Genomic DNA, 23,022 nt, shown 5'->3' on the forward strand with positions numbered 1-23,022 from the left:
TTTTATATGTGTTGTATAGATGCTATAACACTGCGACACTAGATGGCACTGTGGAGTCCTGTCTTTCCATACCGGATATCCCTGTATGTGAATTGCTTCTTTGACATGTCTAGATCCAGCCCAGCTTAGAGAAGACTGCTTTAGGAAGTGAGCAAACAGATTCTTCTTACTCATAAACTCATGCAAACTCTTGTGTTCTATTCACCTAAGCAGGTGAGCAGGGCTAAGGTTGCTGGTTTGATCACAGCACAGCCTTGAGCCTCATAGACTAGGAAAAGATAGCCTAACATGAAGTGTAATGTGGATACGTTGCTGCTACTGTACCACACTACTCTGCATCTATGTCTCCCCTTGCAGGCCAATTGCCACCACTGTGTTCCTCCACCTCTTCTCTATCCAGGTCAGTTGTGTACACACAATTTAAAGAAGAAATAGGAGGGGTTGGAATGGTGTTAAAATCTGGCCTGGCAAGCTTACACTTATTCATCCTTTGTTGCCTGTGGAAAGCAAAAAACTGAGTGCTAGTCAGTCAATTCACAGCAGACAGGAAGAAAAAATCCTGGGTGTGTTTGTATTATTTGTTTGCTGAATTGTTTGCTGAATTGTGACCATAGATCATATTTATATTATATATTGCACTAGAGATAGTAGGATTAGGAAAAGGGACATTTTTGTAGTGACTAGAGGAGGAAATGGAGGTGAAATATTCAGAGCTAAAATGTTTTTGAACAAAAATGTTTCTAATATGAAAGAGAGATTTCTCTCGTCTACCTTTACGCATTTGGGGCAGAATTACGGGACTAAACTGCATTGTCTTTGGTTTATTGCTTGTTATAGAGGAATTGTGAATTGTCACATGCATTTCAGCTAAAAATGACATTTCTTTGCTGTGGGTCCCCCCCCGCCCCAAAGGAGCAATTTACATCCAGGGTGAGCAGAGCAGAGCAGGAAAAATGCAGAAATTGAATGATTACGGGAGTATGTTCTGCAGTGCCGAGAACACACTGGCAAGGGCGGTCTCTGGCTGTCACTTTAAAAAAAAATGACCTGCTTGTTGGAGGAGGGGCAGTTTCCTGAGAATCAGGTGCATGTCTGTAGAGATGATGTCATCTTTCTAAGTAGACCTGCTTGAGAGAGACGGATGCAGAGGAGGGAATGATTTCCTAATTGCAGATCTCCAGCTGGGAGGAGTAAGAAATGGATAGAGCACAGGCAGTTTGTAAGTATTAAAAATATTGCTGAAGTCATCCGCAGTCTTCAGGAATTAATTGCTGTGTGAAGGTGATACAAAGAGCATGCTTCTTAATTGAGGACTGTGGAAAGACACTGGTTTGAAAAGGTGTTTTTTAAAAATTACTAGTTGTCCCATGTTTAGAGGTAACATTTCTTAGGTTTCTTCCTAATGACAGTAAGTGTCATATGCTTTCTTCCTAGGGAAAAAAGCATGCTGCGTGGCTTATTGAGTAATTTTATCTGCCTTTTCATACTGCCTTCTTTATACTAAGAGGCAGTGCTGTAGCACTCACTTGTGGTAAAATGTAGTCCTGTATTGATGAGAAATGTCCTTGGTCCCCAGGCACTGCTTGCTTGTACCTTGGCTTTTAATTTTTGGCTTGCAAATGTAATTAACACATGCAAGATGGGCAAGAATAGCAAAAGTTAGCTGCTTTCTTGTCTTTGATATCAGCTGTCAGCCTGCTTCATGGTCTGTGATGTGATTGTTGGACTGCGCTGAAATAGTTCTGGCATTGCACCACATTATCTAGGTGAACAGAGGGTCTCTAAATAGTGGCTTCATGGTGACTTGTTAGCCATTCTTCTCAGTATTCTCTTTCAGAAATAACCAGGCCTCTACAGACTCCTTAGGTACCCACATACACAAGGAGAAGCAGTTAGTGCTAGTGGATAGGTATGGTAGGTATTGAACTGTAATAGTGGACCTAAATTAAGCTAGCACAGAACCTAGAAAGACTGCAGTTACAGCATGTGGCTGTAGTGGATTGTTGTTTGCTCTGACACGTGTAAATTTCAGGAGGAAGTGAAATGTTTACTTTAGATGAAAGCAGTACTTTAAGGGAAGGGAATCTGTAATTGGATTGAAGGACTAGCAGAACTTACTGGCTATTTCAGAAAAGGCTCTTTGTGTAGACTATTTGCATCTTTAGTGTTTATAGTATCTACCAGGTATGAAGTAGTGGACATAGGTAAAATGTACCTGCTGTTGTGTCTTGTGAAGTTGAAAGTATAATTATGGTTTGGTGGAGAAACTTGCTGTAGGCAGTGGGGTACTGGCATATAGTTAGAAACAGGCCGTGTGGAATGGCACCCCTAGGTGAGCTGAGTTTCAGTGTGAAGAGGCCCAGAGTTTATATACAAGGAAGGTAATTGGTTCATTCTGTTCACATGACTCCTTTGCCAGAAGAATTCTGCTTGAGGTTTCCATCTGATGACTTGAAAGGCCTGCAAGCTTCTATTCCGATGAACTCTCCTGCTAGCACAGCATGTTAAGGGAACAGGAACCTGACTCTCAGTGTTCTGATGTGAATGCTCCAGTCCCTGACAAGAATGCTGCACTTATGAGTTGGTGCTGCCTCAGTTTTTTTCTCCCATGGTCCCCTTGGATGCTTATCAGCACATGGCTTTCAGTAGGTTCTAGGGCGCACACATGCCCTGTTGTGGCTGTCTTACTGCCTGAGATTATTCCATCAGCTTCATAGGGTCACAGGAGAAGAAAGTACCTGATCTTTGGGTAGGCCCATTTCTACAGAGCTAACTATCCCTTACTGATTAGGTGTGTATTTATTATAGGTTGAAGATGTACATTTGGAAGTTAGATTCATGAATGGAGGGGAGCCATGGATTCAGAACTACTAGAGGCAAATGGACTTGCTTTAGCCCAACATAAAACATGTTCTGAAAATGTACACTGTTCATTAGAAAGGGAGTTCATTAGCTGTGTTCTTAAAAGCTTTAATAATTACATGGTAACTGTTAGAGCTGCAAGTTTAGTCAAGAGCTAGGAATCCACCTCTTGTAGACCCCTAGGTGTACCATATGTGCCACTTAGAGCTGTGGAGGTGGGGTCACTGCTGTGGGATTTTAAAGACCTGCAAATGCTGCTCTACCCCTTTCTTTCATGCTGAAGGTAAAGGACTGTTCTGTTCCAGGTAGTGGACTCAGCCAGATGAGGTTATAGCTCAAGGTGTGTTTGTGACCTAATGTTAGGCACAAATTTGTGTTCCAGCAAGGAAACCAAGGCAAAGTCAAGGATAGCCAGGTTCTGGTCTAGCAAGGCAAGGTTCAGCTTCTACTAAAGCAAAGACCAGCAAAGTGGAAGCCAGGCTCCAAGGAGGTTGGGGTAGGGAACTTTTTCAACCTGGAGACCACATGCTAGTGGTGGGTAGAGCCATAAGCAAAAATGAACAGACCGGTGAATATTAATGTTACCTATGTATAGTAGCCCCTTCATGGATCACTGCCTTGCCGTGGCGAAGGGGCTTGAAGAACTCAGAGAAGCTATGAACTACGCCGAGCAGGGCACACAAGATGAACAGGTCATAGTGGAGAGTTTTGACCAAACGTGATCCACCTGGAGTAGGAATCGGCAAGCCACTCCAGTATCCCTGCCAAGAAAACTCCATGGACAAAGACAACAGGCATATAAAAGTTATGACACTGGAAGATGAGCCCCTCAGGTCGGAAGGTGTCCAACATGCTACTGGGGAAGAGCGGAGGACAAGTACAAGTAGATCCAGAGCTGATGAAGCGGCTGGGCCAAAGCCGAAAGGACGCTCAGTTGTGGATATGCATGGAAGCGAAAGGAAAGTCCAATGCTGTAAAGAAAAATATTGCATAGGAACCTGGAATGTAAGAACCATGAACCTGGGTAAGTTGGATGTGGTCAAAAATGAGATGGCAAGAATAAATATTGACATCCTGGGCATCAGTGAGCTAAAATGGACGGGAATGGGCGAATTCAGTTCGGATGACTACCATATCTACTACTGTGGGCAAGAAACCCGTAAGAGAAATGGAGTGGCCCTCATAGTCAACAAAAGAGTGGCGAAAGCTGTACTGGGATGCAGTCTCAAAAATGATAGAATGATCTCGATACGAATCCAAGGCAGACCTTTTAACATCACAGTAATCCAAGTTTATGCGCCAACTACTGGTGCTGAAGAAACTGAAATTGACCAGTTCTATGAAGACTTACAAAGCCTTATCGAAGTGACACCAAAGAAGGATGTTCTGCTCATTATAGGGGATTGGAATGCTAAAGTAGGGAATCAAGAGATAAAAGGAACAACTGGCAAGTTTGGCCTTGGAGATCAAAACGAAGCAGGGCAAAGGCTAATAGAGTTCTGTCAAGAGAACAAGCTGGTCATCACAAACACGCTTTTCCAACAACACAAGAGACGACTCTACACATGGACATCCCCAGATGGGCAACATCGAAATCAGATTGATTATATTCTCTGCAGCCAAAGATGGAGAAGCTCTATACAGTCAGCAAAAACAAGACCTGGAGCTGACTGTGGCTCAGATCATCAGCTCCTTATAGCAAAATTCAAGATTAAACTGAAGAAAGTAGGAAAAACCACTGGACAGGTAAGATACAATCTAAACCAAATCCCTTATGAATACACAGTGGAAGTGAGGAACAGGTTTAAGGATTTAGATTTGCTGGACAGAGTGCCTGAAGAACTATGGATGGAGGCTCGCAACATTATACAGGAGGCAGCAACTAAAACCATCCCAATGAAAAAGAAATGCAAGAAAGCAAAGTGGCTGTCCAACGAGGCCTTACAAATAGCGGAGGAGAGAAGGCAAGCAAAATGCGAGGGAGATAGTGAAAGATACAGGAAATTGAATGCAGATTTCCAAAGAACAGCAAGGAGAGACAAGAAGGCCTTCTTAAACGAGCAATGCAAAGAAATAGAGGAAAGCAACAGAATGGGAAGAACCAGAGATCTGTTCAAGAAAATCGGAAATATGAAAGGAACATTTCGTACAAAGATTACCATAATAAAGGACAAAAGTGGTAAAGATCTAACTGAAGCAGAAGACATCAAGAAGAGGTGGCAAGAATACACAGAGGAATTATACCAGAAAGATATGGATGTCTCGTACACCCCAGGTAGTGTGGTTGCTGACCTTGAGCCAGACATCCTGGAGAGTGAAGTCAAATGGGCCTTTGAAAGCACTGCAAATAACAAGGCCAGTGGAAGTGATGGTATTCCAGCTGAACTGTTTAAAATTTTAAAAGATGATGCTGTTAAGGTGCTACACTCAATATGCCAGCAAGTTTGGAAAACTCAGCAGTGGCCAGAGGATTGGAGAAGATCAGTCTACATTCCAATCCCAAAGAAAGGCAGTGCCAAAGAATGCTCCAACTACCGCACAATTTCACTCATTTCACATGCTAGCAAGGTTATGCTTAAAATTCTACAAGGAAGGCTCAAGCAGTATGTGGACCGAGAACTCCCAGAAGTGCAAGCTGGATTTAGAAGAGGCAGAGGAACCAGAGACCAAATTGCAAACATGCGCTGGATTATGGAGAAAGCCAGAGAGTTCCAGAAAGACATCTACTTCTGCTTCATTGACTATGCAAAAGCCTTTGACTGTGTTGACCACAGCAAACTATGGCAAGTTCTTAAAGAAATGGGAGTGCCTGATCACCTCATCTGTCTCCTGCGAAATCTCTATGTGGGACAAGAAGCTACAGTTAGAACTGGATATGGAACAACTGATTGGTTCCAAATTGGGAAAGGAGTACGGCAAGGCTGTATATTGTCTCCCTGCTTATTTAACTTATATGCAGAATTCATCATGCGAAAGGCTGGGCTGGATGAATCCCAAGCCGGAATTAAGATTGCCGGAAGAAATATCAACAACCTCAGATATGCAGATGACACAACCTTGATGGCAGAAAGTGAAGAGGAATTAAAGAACCTTTTAATGAGGGTGAAAGAGGAGAGCGCAAAATATGGTCTGAAGCTCAACATCAAAAAAACGAAGATCATGGCCACTGGGCCCATCACCTCCTGGCAAATAGATGGGGAAGAAATGGAGGCAGTGAGAGATTTTACTTTCTTGGGCTCCATGATCACTGCAGATGGTGACAGCAGTTACGAAATTAAAAGACGCCTGCTCCTTGGGAGAAAGGCGATGGCAAACCTAGACAACATCTTAAAAAGCAGAGACATCACCTTGCCAACAAAGGTCCGTATAGTAAAAGCCATGGTTTTCCCAGTAGTGATGTATGGAAGTGAGAGCTGGACCATAAAGAAGGCTGATCGCCGAAGAATTGATGCTTTTGAATTCTGGTGCTGGAGGAGACTCTTGAGAGTCCCATGGACTGCAAGAAGATCAAACCTATCCATTCTGAAGGAAATCAGCCCTGAGTGCTCACTGGAAGGACAGATCGTGAAGCTGAGGCTCCAATACTTTGGCCACCTCATGAGAAGAGAGGACTCCCTGGAAAAGACCCTGATGTTGGGAAAGATGGAGGGCACAAGGAGAAGGGGACGACAGAGAATGAGATGGTTGGATGGTGTTCTTGAAGCTACTAGCATGAGTTTGATCAAACTGCGGGAGGCAGTGGAGGACAGAAGTGCCTGGCGTGCTCTGGTCCATGGGGTCACGAAGAGTCGGACACGACTAAACGACTAAACAACAACAATGTATAGTAGGCTTACTGTACTTAGCCACACTCTTCTCCATCCAGGCAAGCAATAAGCATTATCAACGACATGCTCTAGCCAGGCAAAGTACTCAAGTCGAGCACACAACAGGGATGGTGAGAATTCTAAGAACCAGACAGAGAGGCACCAAGAGCTGCATTTAGTCCCTGGACCTGAGATTTCCCATTCCTCCAGTATGACAAAGTCTAACAAAGCAGAGATCAAATTCTGCTAAGGCAAGGCAAGCAAAGCAAGTAGCACTGTGGATAGCTCCATTTGCCACTCAGGCTGGAGAGTCAAATGTTGCTTCAGCAACAAGCAAGCCCAGACTGAGCCAGCAGTTAAAGGGTCTTAGTCTGCTTCAGTAGTAGTAGTAATTGTTGTTGTTGTTTGTACTCTGCCCATCTGACTAAGTTGCACCAGCCACTCTGGGCAGTTTCCAACAGAATATACAAAAACACAACAGAACATCACACATTAAAAGCTTTCTGATGCAGGGCTGCCTTAAGATGTCTACAGAAGGTCGTATAATTATTTTTCTCTTTGACATCTGCTGGGAGGGTGTTCCATACCATGGGCATCACTACCGAGAAGGCCCTCTGCCTGGTTCTCTGTAACCTGAGTTTTCATCATGAGGGAACTACCTGGACCTCAGTTTCCGGGCTGAACAATGGGGGGGGGGTGGAGACACTCCTTCAGGCATGCAGGGCCAAAGCCGTTTAGGGCATTAAAGGTCACCACCAACACTTGGAATTGTGCTTAGAAACGTACTGGGAGCCAATGTAGATATTTTAGGACCAGTGTTATATGGCCCTGGCGACCATTCCTAGACACTGGTCTAGCAGCTGCATTCTGGATTAATTGTAGTTTCTGAGTCACCTTCAAAGGTACCTGCCTGTAGGGGGCAATACAGTAGTCTAAGAAGGAGATAACCAGAGCATGTACCACTCTGGCAAGACAGTGGGCAGACAGGCAGGGTCTCACCTAGCATACCAGAAGGAGTTGCTAAACAGTCGCCCAGGACACAGAGTTGACCTGCGCCTTTATGGACAGCTGTGGATCCAAAATGACCCCAAGGCTGCACGACTTCCGGAGGCGGCGCGAAGCAAGTAATGGCGGTCCTCTTTGCGCTGCGAAGAGGGGCTCCGCAGAAAAGGGTCGTTCGCTGCGGCAAAGCGACGACCCATTAAGAAAAACCACGAGCAGAGTGAGCTCGTGGCCGTGGGATCCGGCGGGCACCAAGAGCGACCCCCGAAACGAAGAAGGGACCCCGTAAGGGGTTTCGGAAGCGCGGAGGGGAAGCGGTGCTGTGGGTTCATCGCTCTTTCTGCGGGAGTGAAGCCGCGCGGCTGTTACTGATGAGCGCCGACCTTTCTTCCTTCTACATTGGATTACAAATCAACTACTCGTGAGTAAGATTTACTCAAAATTGGATTATAAATCTATGAATTTGGCTGAAAGCGGGAGACGAGAAAAAGGAAGTCCGCCTCCCGATGATGCTTAGTGATCAAAGGCAAAGATCTGACAAGCTGGAAGCAGCACAGAGAGGCTTTTAAAGTGAGAGACATCATACGTCTAGAGAAGTTGGAAACTGAAGGAGGCAAGTTACTCTTATTTTCCTGTTATTTTCTGTACTTCATCTGGGGACTTTCTCCTCTGCTAGACTTTTAAAAATCCTAAAGATTCTAAAACCCCCAGTCTCCGGACTTGCAGCGGGACAAAAGGCTATTTTGCGGATACATTTACAAATTTGAAATGGATATTTAGAGGCATTACTGTTGGATACAACTAAACAACTGTACTTTGCACCTTTTAAGAAACTTGTGGTAACATTGTGAGAGCTCTGCCAGAGGGAAAAGGTCTTTTCCAAGGATTACTGTTAATTTACCTAACTGAAGGAACTTTAATGGCGACTGAAACTTTGTTTCTTCTTTCCTGAACTGTAACATTACTCCCTCTAGTGGAGTTTGGGATTTACAACTCTCTGGGAACCAACTTTGCTTTGTCTCTCTGTGGTTTGATTGTTTACTCCAAGGCCTGTCTTTCTCATGAAACTTTAGACAGTTTGACCTTGAATCCAAAGACAGGTGTGGAATGAGCGACAGAGTGAAAACAAGAGCTGCGTCGAAGGCAGGGAAAGGCAAATTGACACAAACAACCCTGTTTTCTCAGGGACGTAGATCTTCAGTCCCTGCCGTTTTACAGACTGCACCCTCACCAACAACTCCAGCTGAAGAAGCTGAACAACCAACAGGTGAGGATATGGCATCTGGAGGATCTAACACTTTGCTAGAGGAAATGCTACAACAATTCGCAATTTTGAATAAAAAAGTGGATGATCAAACTGGAAAAATTGATTTAGCCACATCCTCAATTACCAAACTTTCAGAACAGGTGGCTAAGCACTCACAAGATATTGGTAATTTAAACGACGTAACATCTGAAAATCGAAAATTGGCGGAGGCTGCGATTGGGAAAGCAGAAGCTGCAGCCAAAGGAGTGGAGGAACTGAAAGGAGAGGTTAGGCCGCTCTACAAACATATTACGGACCAGCAGGCCTACCTGTCTTTGGTGGAATTGAGAAACAGGGAAAATAATTTGAGATTACGCTCTATCCCAGAGATTGAGAAAGAGGATTTGACTGGCTTTCTAACGGCAGAATTTTCCAAATTCTGGGGTATAAATCAAGACATAGACTTCAAAATAACGACTGCATTTAGATTGGGAAGAGTTGCCGGGAAGGACAGGCCTAGAGACTGTTTGATCATTTTAAGGACTAAACAGGAGAGAGACAAGCTACTTGATTTACATTTTAACAAAGCACTTGTGATCCAGGACAGAAGAGCACAAATTTACAAGGATATTCCTAAACAATTACTAGACCTAAGAGCTAACTACACGGACCTAGCTGGACTTTTGAGAGGTAACGGAATACCTTACAGGTGGGAGTTTCCACAAGGCCTTTCATTTAAATACAAAGGAAAGAAGATAAAAATCAAAACGAAAGAGGACAGCCAGAAGTTCCTACACGATCACGGAGAAGACTTACAGAAAGGAGCGGCAGCTATTTGGCCACCACCAGAGTTAGGAAAAGAGTTACCACCCTCGGATTCGGACAAAAAAGAAGACACCCAACAAGAGTAACAACAGATTGACACAAGATGTCTCTGCAGCTGTATATTTGGAACATTAACGGCGCGAATTCCCCAGAAAAACGCAAAAGGATCTTCCATATCTTAAAGAAAGAGAATTTGGATATAATTTGTTTGCAAGAAACCCATGTGACCAGGCTACACAGGAAGGTGTTAATAAATAAAAGATTAGGCCAAGAATTTATCTCATCAGACAGAGTCAAAAAGAGAGGCGTGGTGATTTACGCCAAAGAGAACCTTTCACCAAAATTTTTGTTTAAAGATGAACAAGGAAGAATCCTGGCTATTGAAATTTCGACCCAAGGAGAAAAAGTTTTGATATTGGGAATCTACGCACCAAATGAGGGGAAATCAGAATTTTATAAGAAGCTACATGAGACACTACTGGACTATCTGGACTATTCCAACATCATTATGATGGGAGATATGAATGGGGTTGTCTCTACTTTGATGGATAAGTCACAGAATCAGAATCTGACTAAAGATGGAAGACTACCAAAAACTTTCTTTGAACTAACTGACAATATGGATTTAATCGATCTATGGAGGACGAGAAACCCCCTAGGTAAAGAAGGAACTTTCTTTTCTGAAGCCCACCTGTCATGGACAAGAATCGACCAAATTTGGACAACTAGAGGGCTGGCACCTAAGACTACAAAAATAGAAATCTGCCCAAAGACTTGCTCCGACCATAACGCTCTGAAAATGGAAATGAGATTTACTACTGCCGATTCCTTCAGATGGAAAATGAATGACAACCTGCTAAGAGATCAAGAGATTGTAAAGAAGGCCCAAAAAGTTTTAAAGGACTACTTTGAAATCAACTTAAATACCTCGGTGGAAAAAAGAACAATCTGGGACGCGAGTAAAGCTGTCATGAGAGGGTTTCTGATACAACAGAATACGATTAAGAAAAAACTCTGGAATGGTAAAAAAGACAAGATATTGGAGAAGATAAGAGACGGTGAGAAAAAACTAAGACTGAATCCAAAATCAAAAGAGACTCTAAGAGAAATTAAATTCCACCAGTCACAATATGCGCAACTGATTAACCAAGAAGTGGAATGGAGAATTAAACAAATGAAACAAAGATCATTTGAGTCGGCAAATAAATGTGGGAAACTGCTAGCTTGGCAGTTGAAAAAGAGACAAAAATTAAATTATGTTACCAATCTAGAAGTTGAAGGAAAGAACATCCAGAAACCCGGAGAAATTAGAAAGTGTTTCCAGAAATATTTTAAAAAACTGTACACACAAGGATCCGAGGATGCAGCCGAGATAGAACAATTTTTGAAAGAAAATGGCCTTCCAGAACTATCTCAAGAGAAGAGATCAATCTTGAATTGTAAAATAACACAACAGGAAATTGAGGATGCCATTCAGAATATGCAGTTAGGCAAATCTCCAGGACCTGATGGACTCACCTCCAAGTATTATAGGACGTTAAAAGACTATTTGATACAACCACTAGAGGAGGTTTGTAACCAGATTATGGGGGGAGGGAAGGCACCAGATACGTGGAAAGAAGCATTCATCACATTGATACCTAAAGTGGAAACTGAAAAGACTCAACTTAAGAACTACCGTCCCATCTCACTCCTAAACGTGGATTACAAAATATTTGCAGATATTTTGGCTAACAGATTTAAAAAAGTACTAAATGAAGTAATTCATAAAGACCAGGCTGGCTTTCTCCCAGGTAGACATTTGTTTGATAATACCAGGAACATTATTGATATCTTGGAACTTTTACAAACAAATATCAACACCAAAGCAGTGTTAATCTTTATTGATGCGGAGAAGGCCTTTGACAACATTTCCTGGAAATTCATGAAGAAAAATTTGGAAGGGATGGGAGTGGGAAGGGGGTTTGAGAATGGAATAGAAGCAATTTATTCAGAACAAAAAGCTAAGTTGATAGTGAACAATGTGGTGACAGAAGAACTTCATATTGAAAAAGGGACACGACAGGGGTGCCCCCTATCCCCTTTATTGTTTATTTCAGTCCTGGAGGTTTTGCTGAACATGATAAGGGAGGATCGGCAGGTACAAGGAATACGGGTCGGAGCGAAACAATATAAACTGAAAGCATTTGCAGATGATCTGGTTTTAACACTACAGGAGCCAGAACCCAGTACAAAAAGAGTTTTGGAACTGATCCAGAAATTTGGTCGGGTGGCGGGTTTTAAGCTGAACAAGCAAAAAACTAAGGTGTTAGGGAAAAATTTGACGGCTATGGAAACAGAAGGGTTCCAGAAAGAGACAGAACTAAATATTGTTAAAAAAGTGAAATACCTGGGAGTTAATCTGTCTTCTAAGAATTTGAATTTATTTAAAGACAACTATGAGAAATGTTGGTTAGAAGTTAAAAAAGATTTAGAAATTTGGTCAAGACTGAAATTATCCTTGTTAGGTCGAATCGCAGCTATAAAGATGAACGTTTTGCCAAAGATGTTGTTTTTGTTTCAGGCCTTGCAGATTGTGGACAGAGTGGAATGCTTTGGAAAGTGGCAGAAGGACATCTCTAGGTTTGTCTGGCAGGGCAAAAAGCCCCGAATAAAGTTTAAAATATTAACTGATGCAAAAGAGAGAGGGGGGTTTGCCCTGCCGGACTTAAGGTTATATTATGAAGCGGCGGCCTTCTGCTGGATGAAAGATTGGATTTTACTAGAAAACACTGATGTCCTAGATCTGGAAGGCTTTAACAATTCGTTAGGTTGGCATGCGTATTTGTGGTATGACAAGGGTAAATCATATGGAATGTTTAAAAACCATATTGTCAGAAAAGCAATATATATGGTCTGGAAAAAATACAAAGACTTATTGGAAAGCAAAACTCCGAGGTGGATTTCACCAATAGAGGCCAAAGCTCGGAAAACAACCAATATGGAGGCATACTGGCCGAAATATTGGGAAATAATAGAAAATATTGGAGGTAATTGGAGACTGCAGAGCTTTGAAAAATTAAAGGATAAGGTGCAAAATTGGCTGCATTATGCCCAAATTAATGAGGTTTTTAAGTTAGATAAAAAAACAGGTTTCCAGGTGGAAAAATCGAAACTTGAGACAGAGTTGCTTGAACCAAAGACCAAGTTATTATCGAGAATGTATAACTTGCTGCTTAAATGGAACACTCAGGATGAGACAGTTAAATCAGCAATGATAAAATGGGCTCAGGACATTGGTTATAATATTATGTCTGAAGACTGGGAAAGGTTATGGACCACCGGTATGAAATTTACTGCATGTAATGCTTTGAAAGAAAACATTATGAAGATGGTATACAGGTGGTACATGACCCCGGTTAAGCTAGCTAAGATATACCATTTGTCCGATAACAAATGTTGGAAATGCAAGGAAGCTGAGGGGACATTCTTTCACCTCTGGTGGACCTGCCCAAGACTGAAGGCCTTCTGGGAAATGATCTACAATGAGTTAAAAAAGGTGTTCAAGTACACCTTTCCCAAGAAACCAGAGGCCTTTCTTCTGGGCATTGTCGGCCAGAAGGTGTCTAAAAAGGATAGAACTTTTTTTATGTATGCTACAACAGCAGCAAGAATTCTAATCGCTAAGCATTGGAAGACCCAAGATTTGCCCACACTGGAGGACTGGCACTCGCAATTGATGAACTACATGGAACTAGCCGAGATGACTGCAAGGATCCGGGACTTGGGAGAAGAAGCAATGGAGGAGGACTGGAAAAAATTTAAAGACTATCTGCAAAAGTATTATAAGTTATATGAAACATAAGATGTCGTATGATTGGGAATCTAGCCCCAGTAACGAAATTTAACTATTTATGAAATTTGATAAGATTTATGAAAGAACCAAGATTTAAATGGGTAAAAATGATATTATGGTATACTTTTAGAGTATATGGTGAGTAAGAGATTTAAATCTAAATTGTAATTGAAAATATAAAGAAATACACGAAATAAGGGTATAATTTGCTGATAAATTTATTGTCAAGAATGCATTATGCGGGGGACGGGGGAAGTCCAATGGAAATTTGAAATAAGTTATTGAAGTGGTCGTGTTTCTTTTCTTTTTTATTTTCTTTCTTCCTATCCCTTTCTTTTTATTCTTTGATTGCTTTGTTATCTCTGTAAAAAATGTAATAAAAAATATTATAAAAAAAAAACAAAATGACCCCAAGGCTGCACAGCTGGTTCTTTAGGGGCACAGTTACCCCATTCAGGACCAGCAAGTCTCCCACACATGCCCGTCCCCTGTTCCCCAGAAACAGTACTTCTGTCTTGTTGGGATTAAGCCTCAGTCCGTGGACTGCCATCTCTCCCAGCCACCTCTAGCCACTCACACAGAACATTCATCGCCTTCACTGGTTCTGATTTAAGTGAGAGGTTAAAGGTAAAGGGACCCCTGACCATTAAGTCCAGTTGTGGCTGACTCTGGGGTTGCGGCGCTCATCTCACTTTATTGGCCGAGGGAGCCAGCGTACAGCTTCCAGGTCTAAGCCACTTCTGGCAAACCAGAGCAGTGCATGGAAACATGGTTTACCTTCCCGCCAGAGCGGTACCTATTTATCTACATGCACTTTGACATGCTTTCGAACTGCTAGGTTGGCAGGAGCAGGGACCAAGCAACGGGAGCTTCACCCCGTTGCAGGGATTCGAACCGCCGACCTTCTGATCGGCAACTCCTAGGCTCTGTGGTTTAACCCACAGCGCCACCCGCGTCCCGCCAGTGAGAGGTTAGAGATGGCTATTATCTGCATACTAGTGGACACTCAGCCCAAACCCCCAGCCATTTTATATAGATGTGAAAAAGCATGGGGGAGTGGATGAAGCCCTGAGGCACCCCACAAGTGAACGCCAGGGGTCTTAACACTCACGCCCCAACACCACTTTCTGGACACAGCCCAGGAGGAAGGAGTAACCACTGACTGATGGCACAGAAGTGACTGTAGTTTTCTGGAGTCCTCAGAATTTGAGGATGTCAGTGTAACTTTCTCAGGCTGGAGTGATGGTGATAAAACAGTCCGCTCCTGTGCTACAGCTTTCTGGACAGTAAAGTTTGACTTATTCCAGGGGCAAATCCCTCTCTTACTTTGATACTTCCTCTGAATCTCTGGCCCCATACCCCAAAGATAGGGAGTTTGTCCATGGGTCTTGAAAAGGGACAAGGTGCTAGTGTGTGTGTGTACATACGTGTGCACACACATATACACGAGGAATGAAGTACTGCATATGTGAGAAAGTAGGGTGTTGCTGCATATTTGAGGGTTGATGCGGCATTTATATTTCAAAAGATACCATGGGTTTTCAAGAAGAGATGCCTGTGGCAGCATATTAGCTCATGGACCAAATTGTAGTTCTGTCTGTGTGGTGGTAGGATTTTGCCGTCACCTCTGCTCACATCTTTTCCAGTGTGCTATCTTGCAAAGCCATTGCATACATTCCGCTTCAGTGCACTGAACCCTTGGAGCTAAATGATGCCGCGGAACTTGGATTTGTGGGTCATGCAGTTTGAGTTGGTGCTCCTCAACTGTAGGTTAATAGTTTCAATATCCATGCCTATTCAGGGCTTTAGTGTTATATGAATTTTTCATAGCAAAATGCCAGGTATGCTAGTAAATTCAAACTGTTCAGAGTAGTAAACTCCTGTGCAGGTACATTCTCTACCTGTTGGTGGAAGTGACTAGTAGATGTCTTCTTCAGACACTGTCTTTGCAATTAATTTCCTCCACTTAGCTTCCCAGTGTAAATTGAGTTAAAGTGTCATATTTGTATTGGAGCAGCTGCACTGAAGTATAGCACAGAAATATTTCCTATGCTCTTCTGTTATTAATGATAGTTCTTTGTGGTTTCTGTTCAGTCCAGCCTTTGCGATTAAATATGTGCAGGCCATACTACTTGGGAATCCCAGAAAGTTCTGATAGTTGAAAAGGCCTTTGGCTCATGTTTTTCAGGGAAAGTTTGTTATCTTATACTTGTGTTTTTATAATATCTTTAAACAGGCATAAGTACATCTGGGCAGTATTGTTTCACGCCATGCTGTTCATCATGAATAAGTGGTAGCATCTCACAATCTGTTTGAACTGAACAAATCTCAGTGCTGTTTGTTATGAAAATGCCCTCTATTAATAATTTTATGAGCTATAGATCCCAGAACAAATAGCAGAATTAAAGGATAATGCTGAAACTAGGGCTGTGCTAATATTTTGGCCAAGAGTTTTTTTCCAGCCGCTCACTGAGGTTGGGGAAGAAATTGCCCTCAAAGCCTGGGGCAAGATGGTGAAAATTAGGAGAAATTAGCAGGTGTGCTGTCGGAAACGCCGGGGGCGGGGCGGCAATGCAAAGCCCCCGCACTGACGTATACTGACATGTACTAGGACACTTACCTTTTATTTAAATTACAAGATAACTGAGTATGTGTGCATGAATGTTTCTATGCTTGTGTCCATGCTTCCTGTAATTAATTTTTTTTAAAAAAACCACAATCCTTGTGCAGTTCTGCAGTGGAGCACTTGAAAGCGATGCAAAAATATTTTGCCATTCCCAGTCTCTCCACAGGTAGCATCACCAGCTGCTCACAGGTCCTTCTGTTTCGAAACACCTTCCAGGAAGGTAATAGTGAGACTGCAGAGCTGCAAAAGCATTGTTGGGGATTTTTGGTGATTGAAGGAAGTGCACACGTACACTCTCAGTCATCTCGTGATGTAAATAAAAAGTAAGTGTAACAGCATACCCTTGCTAATTTCTAGGGATTTCCCCAACAGTTGTTCTGCAGGTCAACAATGCTTAGTATGGTAGAGCTGCCAGGGAATGAGGTGGACAGATGGAATCAATTGCCTCTCCCCCATCTCCATGCTTGTACTGCCTGGTTTGACAGTCAATCAGTATCCTTTCCATCTTGTACTGTCAGTGCTTCATGTTTCAGCTGCTTGCTCTTGGCTGAGAGCTGTAGGATTAAAACCCTTGCTAGGCACAAGCCTTAAATATTACTGGGAGGGGAAATGTTATTGCACCTATTGCTGTGACAGATCTATGGTGTTTAAGGTTTCCTTTGGTTAAACTTGTGTATGGAAATATTTAAAACATTTTTATTTTTTATTTTTTCAATAAGAGACCATCTTGCTCCCTTCTTCCCAGTGATGTACTGTATTTGATTATACAGGACATATAAGATTGAGCTTCATTTTCCCATGCTGTTCAGTTCTGTGTCCTAACAATGTATACTTAGAAATAAGTTCTACTGAATTCAGTGGGATTACTCCCAGGTAAGTGGGGTTAGGAATATACCCCTGCATATTAAACAATTTACCACTTTCATTTCTTCCAATTGTTTATCTCATCTCTCTTTTTCTAATTCTCCCCTTTCCAATGAAGAAAAAATAAATATGTTGCTGGCGCAGAAGGTAGGAGTGTAAAGGGGAAATTCTAAGAAATTCTGCCAAATACCTTGAAATTTATCTTACATCCATCTTTTTATATAAAGTATTTGAGCTGCAAGATTTAAGAGGTCTTTCACCCATTAATCTACATCAGGAGAGCTTGTGGCTTTCCGTTTTTGAAGCATGATATGTTCGGTCCTGTAATAATCACATGCATTCAGTTCTGCAGTCCAGACAGCTGCAACAATAATCTATTTCTATGATTTTTCTAACTATGGTCCAAGATAAAGATCAATACTTTTAAGTTTAACAGGGCAGTGGGTCTGTGATCAAAGAACCACTGGCAGTCTATACTTCCAAGTGGTCTTGAAAGAAAAGAAATGCTGAATTGACAGTAATAAATGCCACAACTCCTTCTATACTCAGTGTAGCTGTACTGAGTATGTGGGGTGGAGAGAGAGATTGTCCTCCACGCCATAGAACTTTTTGTCAATTAACATCACAATCCTAACCATATCTTAAAAATCCTATTGAATTTGGACCCCGCTTATACAGTATTTTCAGGAGGTATACAAAGATTAAATATCTGTGGAGATTATTTGACTTAAGCTAGAGAGGTTAAAAGAGAATCAGTTTTAAGAAGAAATCTTAATGCATCTAAATCTAAATAATCCCTACTTCTTCCTTCAGGGCAGATTGACTTTGACTTGGTGAAATTCTGCACTTCCAGGACTGCATCAGTCTAGTACTGGGTGTAGTACTAGATTATTTGATGTTTAGAAAACAAAACTTGCCATTGTAGCTGTAGAGATAGTGTTTGGAAACATAGGTAGTGACTGCAGAAGTTAATCATTTAGCTAATTGGTTTAAAACTTTTTTTCTACCCTGCCTGCCAATAAAATAGGGACGCGGGTGTCGCTGTGGGTAAAACCTCAGCGCCTAGGACTTGCTGATCGCATGGTCGGCGGTTCGAATCCCCGCGGCGGGGTGCACTCCCGTCGTTTGGTCCCAGCGCCTGCCAACCTAGCAGTTCGAAAGCACCCCCGGGTGCAAGTAGATAAATAGGGACCACTTACCAGCGGGAAGGTAAACGGCGTTCTGTGTGCTGCGCTGGCTCGCCAGATGCAGCTTGTCACGCTGGCCACTGACCCTGAAGTGTCTGCGGACAGCGCTGGCTCCCGGCTTATAGAGTGAGATGAGCGCACAACCCTAGAGTCTGGCAAGACTGGCCCGTACGGGCAGGGGTACCTTTAGCTTTTTTGCCAATAAAATGTTTTCAATGTGGTTTGCAATAAACATGCAAAACAGTGATTAAAAACAGTTAAATAAAAGATAAGCAAATTCCTTAATAGTCAACCATAGACCAATCTGGAAACAATTAAAAGACTAGGAAAACACAGTACTTTTAATCTTGTGCCAAAATGAATTGATATGGAGAAGGAGTTCACTCCATTGATAAAGCCTAATCCTGATAGCCAACCTCCTCATTTCTGGGTACCATGAGTCAGGCTTCTAAGAAATACTTCTCAACTCCGCTTTTAAAAGGCCTAACACTTCCTTCCTCATTAGCTAGATCAGATGGTCACATCCTCTCCAAGCAGTTTCATGTAATATTGAATGGCATGGGAGTTTTTGAATAGCATGGGAAACTTGCAGAACCTTACCACATAAATGTCATGGTCCAAAGCACCTGTGTCTCAGTTTTACCTTCTGGAACGATTCAGCCAAATTATCAAAACGTTATGCCTTCCATTCCCACCCCGACAAAACTGTCCAGAACAATACAAGCATACCAAGCATGATATGCACAGTTGTTGTCTCTTTCCTGATATGTGTCACCCAGTGGGGTGGTTTTATTTCTCAGAGCTTGCTGGAAGCAAGACTGAAGTGGGTCTAGATCAGGATGTGAAACCCTGTGGCCCTACAGATATATTCAGTTTCCAACTCCACCCAGTCATCAGCTGGATAGCTCAGTTGGTTAGAGCATGGTGCTGATAAGGTTGCAAGTTCGATCCCTGTTGAATTTTATTGTTTTATTTAACTTAAATATCAGATTTCCTGGCTTTGGAAGTTAGGCATTGTGAAACAATAATATCCTTTCTTTCGCTAGCGTTTAGATTTGTAGCAAACCAAACTTGCTTTTTGCTTAGGGGCAGGTTGTGGGGGAAGGCTTGACTTCAGATATGTTTGAATACTGTCTCTTTTTCTATCAAGATAAAGAAGATAACTTTTGCTAGTATTATTCTGTTCACTGTAAACAGCTTCACTGATAGCTGCCAGCATTGAAAGCATTGAGGTTATATGTTTTATTGGATCAAGTACTATTGGTGTACATTATTAAGGAAGATTACAATGTGTTTGATGTAACTTAAAAACAAACAAACAAAGCTAAATTTTGCTGTGGTGATCTTTCTGTGTGTCCCCCGCCTCTTTTTTCTGTTGAACATTTTGTTTCTGAAACAACTGTTATGGAATCCCTTTCCCCCCTAAGCTATGACTTGGCAGAGAGAGCAAGCTGTGAAAACATTGTGCTCTGTTACTTTATTGGGAAGTTTGTATCATAAAAAGCTAAAGGTCGTGAAATGTTAGTGGATTTTCCCACGTTTAGGAAACAAAGATTTAGCAGGTGTCTGGGATTTGACTAAATCACAGTGGTTCTCAAAGGCTAGGGCATGTTGCACTGGTGTGGCAGGAGAGAATGGCAAGTGTGGCAGGCAGAGTCGAGGGCAATCAAAGAAACATTTAAATGTTTCAGTGTAATATAGGATAGGATGGTATCATTTTTTAATATATATATATATATACAACCAGAAACAGTTTTCATGCCTCTCTTCAAGAGCATTGGCTATTCCTCAACGGTTTTCCACAATGGATCTTTGTCAACAAAGAATTTTATCTCTGACAAATATGAAAGGCCAGAAAAGAGAGAGCTTATTCCATGAAAAGAGTGGTATCTGTAGTTTTCCAGAAATACAAAAAATAATAATAAATAAAAATTTGAAGGGGGAAAACCTGAATGAGGAAAGTGCATTAAGAACGGAGCATGTGCACTGGACATGGAATGCTGACTTCCTGTTCAGGGCAAGAGATGGAAAACTTGGGGAGTGAGTGATACTTCCAGGAATCCAGGATGTTTTCCATATTCTGGGAAATGATATGGTTAGCATACTGGAACCTCGAACAGGAGCACTCCAAACAGTAGCATTTTGTTGCAACTCCCACTTGTATCTATTTAATGCACATTACTTTGAGGCTGCTAATTTATATGATTGCTAAGTCATTTGATCATCCCCTGCAACCTTGGAAAAAACATTATGGCAACGGGAAGACCAGCCTGGTCCATCCATCACCCCAAGAATGAGCAGCTGAAGGGGATTTCTTTCCCTTCTCCCTGCCAGAGAGAACACTTGGCTGCAACTGTGGGTTGACCTCAGCAGCATCTACCTTAGGGCCAAATAACAGGGCGCAAGGCCAGGATCCTGCAGCTTAGCAGGGAGCCAAATAAATTACAGGGGCAGCTGCACCAATATATTTGTTCACCTTTAAAAGTCTTTTTTGCAGAGGTGGGTGTATTGCAAAGTAAAGCTCCAACTGCACCTACCGTCTTCATTTCCCCAGTGTGCCTGTGGTCCCACATGGAGCCCAGGCACTCTAGGGAAATGAAGTTGGTGGGCGTGACTGATTCTTTACCCTTGGTCATTGTAAGAGAGGAAGAAACTAAAGGGATCTCTTGGTGTGCAGCTGCAATGAACCCCTTCTGTCATGGCCACTATATTAAATTTCTCTAGGGAAATGGGTGCAATTTGGAGCTTTGCTGCCCAATGCACATTACAAAAACCTCTGTCAAAAGACAAAGGGATTAATTTTTCTGTGCCCCTGCCCCCAACTGGCACAGGTAGAAGGGATAAATGGATCAACCAGGCTGCATAGTGGGTGGTGGTAGGAAATGAGTCTCTTACTTTTAAGAACACTTTTTACAGAGTTTGTTGTTGGGCATGATGGACAGTAAACTTCTGGTTGTGCCTACCAGCAACCTCTGTATAAAGTTTAAAAAGGGGGGGGGCAAGCAATTAAGGTTGCTCTGCTGGTGGGCGGAGAGAGGAAACAGGACACCAGAGTGACTTGGGTACTACAAGGGGGGGGCCCAGCAGTCGTCTTGCACAGGGACCCTTCAAATATTGAGAACAGAAGAGAAGTGTACCCTGGCACCTTCTGTCAGGCACGGGGGGAAAGGCTTCATGTGTGTACGTGTGCGCATGTTCATGTGCATGGAATTTTTCTCTTCCTGTTATCACAGCCTGTTGCTTGTAAGCCACTGTGAGAATAATTTGATTGAAAGTTGGGGCATAAATCTTCTAAATAAATAAATAAATAAATAAATAAATAAATAAATGGAAAGTATTCAGCAACACTTCTGCCTCTTCAGTTCCTGCTGCACTATTAAATATTTATCCATTCTTATTTAGCTTTTTACAAAAAGCTTTGCAGTGTCAATAGTTGTGCTGCTTTTTTCCAGTCTTTCTCAATATTTACTCTAGTAAAAACACATCACGTTGCAAGCATTAGTGGATATATGCCAGTAGACTACCTCTCCCTTCTGGTGTGTAAGGGACATACTCACATTTCTTTACAGTTTGTACATCGTATGGCGAGGTAGGGACTATTACAAGACCCTGCAGTGTGTGGCCTTTTCTTTCTTTGGGTTGTATTCAACCATTAGCACAAAGACTTCCTTTTGTGCAATAGAACTTCCCTTCTCCCCCCCCCTCCAATCTGTTATGGGGCTTTCCTCAACTCAGAACAGGTCTGTAGGTAGAAGAGAGAAGTTTCATTGCTCAATAAGTCATCCTTCTGCTAACCGTAACCTCATTATTCTATATTTATTTATATCCTGCCCTTTCCATAACAGGCAGCTTGCAGATAAAATAAGAACAACTAAAAGCAGGGATGATGGTGATGATGGTGATGATAAATTAATAGAAATCTATCTATCTATCTATCTATTAAAATTATACAAATAATTACAATAAAACCAGCTAGGCACCCTTTCATTAAAAGCAGATTTCCCAAAAGCCTGTTGGAATAAGAAAGTTCTCACCTGCCAGCAGAAAAATGAGAAGGAGGGAGTCAGTCAAACTTCTCCAGAAAGGGAATGCCAAAGTCTGAAAGCAGCCTCTGAGAAGGCCCTCTGTTGCATCCCTACCAAGCATGCCTGGGAGAGTGGCAGGACCAAGAGAATGGCCTCCCCAGAAGAACCTTGATAGGTTTGGATGAGGTCCTTGCATGCTGTGGCATTACATGAAATACAGACATGTACCCGATACTTTCAAAACTTATGAACTGTCCCTAGATAATAAGGGATAGTTGGTCAGTTATGGAACTGTTTTAAGTAGCAGTTTCAAGAGAGAACCTTTGGTGCTTGATGCTTTGGGGTTTTCTATAGGATATTCATCATACTTTTCTGACCTCTCCCCCTCTCCTTTTCTTCTTCCTTTCTTCCTTTCTCATAGCAGGGAAGAGGTAAAGTGGATAGCTTGTGTGAGAATGCTCCATGTTCTTGTAGTATTTCCAGGGCTTAAGCATAACTTGAGCTTCTGTTTGAATTAAAGAGACGATTCTCTTTTGCCTGGTTATTCAGTAGCAAATGCCGTATTTTTTGCTCTATAAGACTCACTTTTTCTCTCCTAAAAAGTAAGGGGAAATGTGTGTGCGTCTTATGGAGCGAATGCAGGCTGCGCAGCTATCCCAGAAGCCAGAACAGCAAGAGGGATTGCTGCTTTCACTGCACAGCGATCCCTCTTGCTGTTCTGGCTTCTGAGATTCAGAATATTTT

General features: G+C 42.2%; 1 protein-coding gene across 6 annotated transcripts in view; it reads left to right on the top strand.

Moving 5' to 3' along the window:
- USP54 (ubiquitin specific peptidase 54) overlaps positions 1 to 23,022 on the top strand; it is a 105,970-nt gene that overhangs the window by 19,622 nt on the left and 63,326 nt on the right. The window contains exon 1 of one of the 6 annotated variants that reach the window (XM_082223557.1): positions 1,158 to 1,219. The exons of the other annotated variants lie outside the window; for them this stretch is intronic. The gene's annotated coding sequence lies outside the window, so the exon portion shown is untranslated. Of the gene's footprint in view, positions 1 to 1,157; positions 1,220 to 23,022 lie in introns of those variants that run through there. 6 annotated transcript variants of the gene reach the window in all.

The sequence above is a fragment of the Podarcis vaucheri genome (assembly GCF_965113315.1).
Source record: "Podarcis vaucheri genome assembly, chromosome: 5".
NCBI classification, from domain to species: Eukaryota; Metazoa; Chordata; class Lepidosauria; order Squamata; family Lacertidae; genus Podarcis; species Podarcis vaucheri.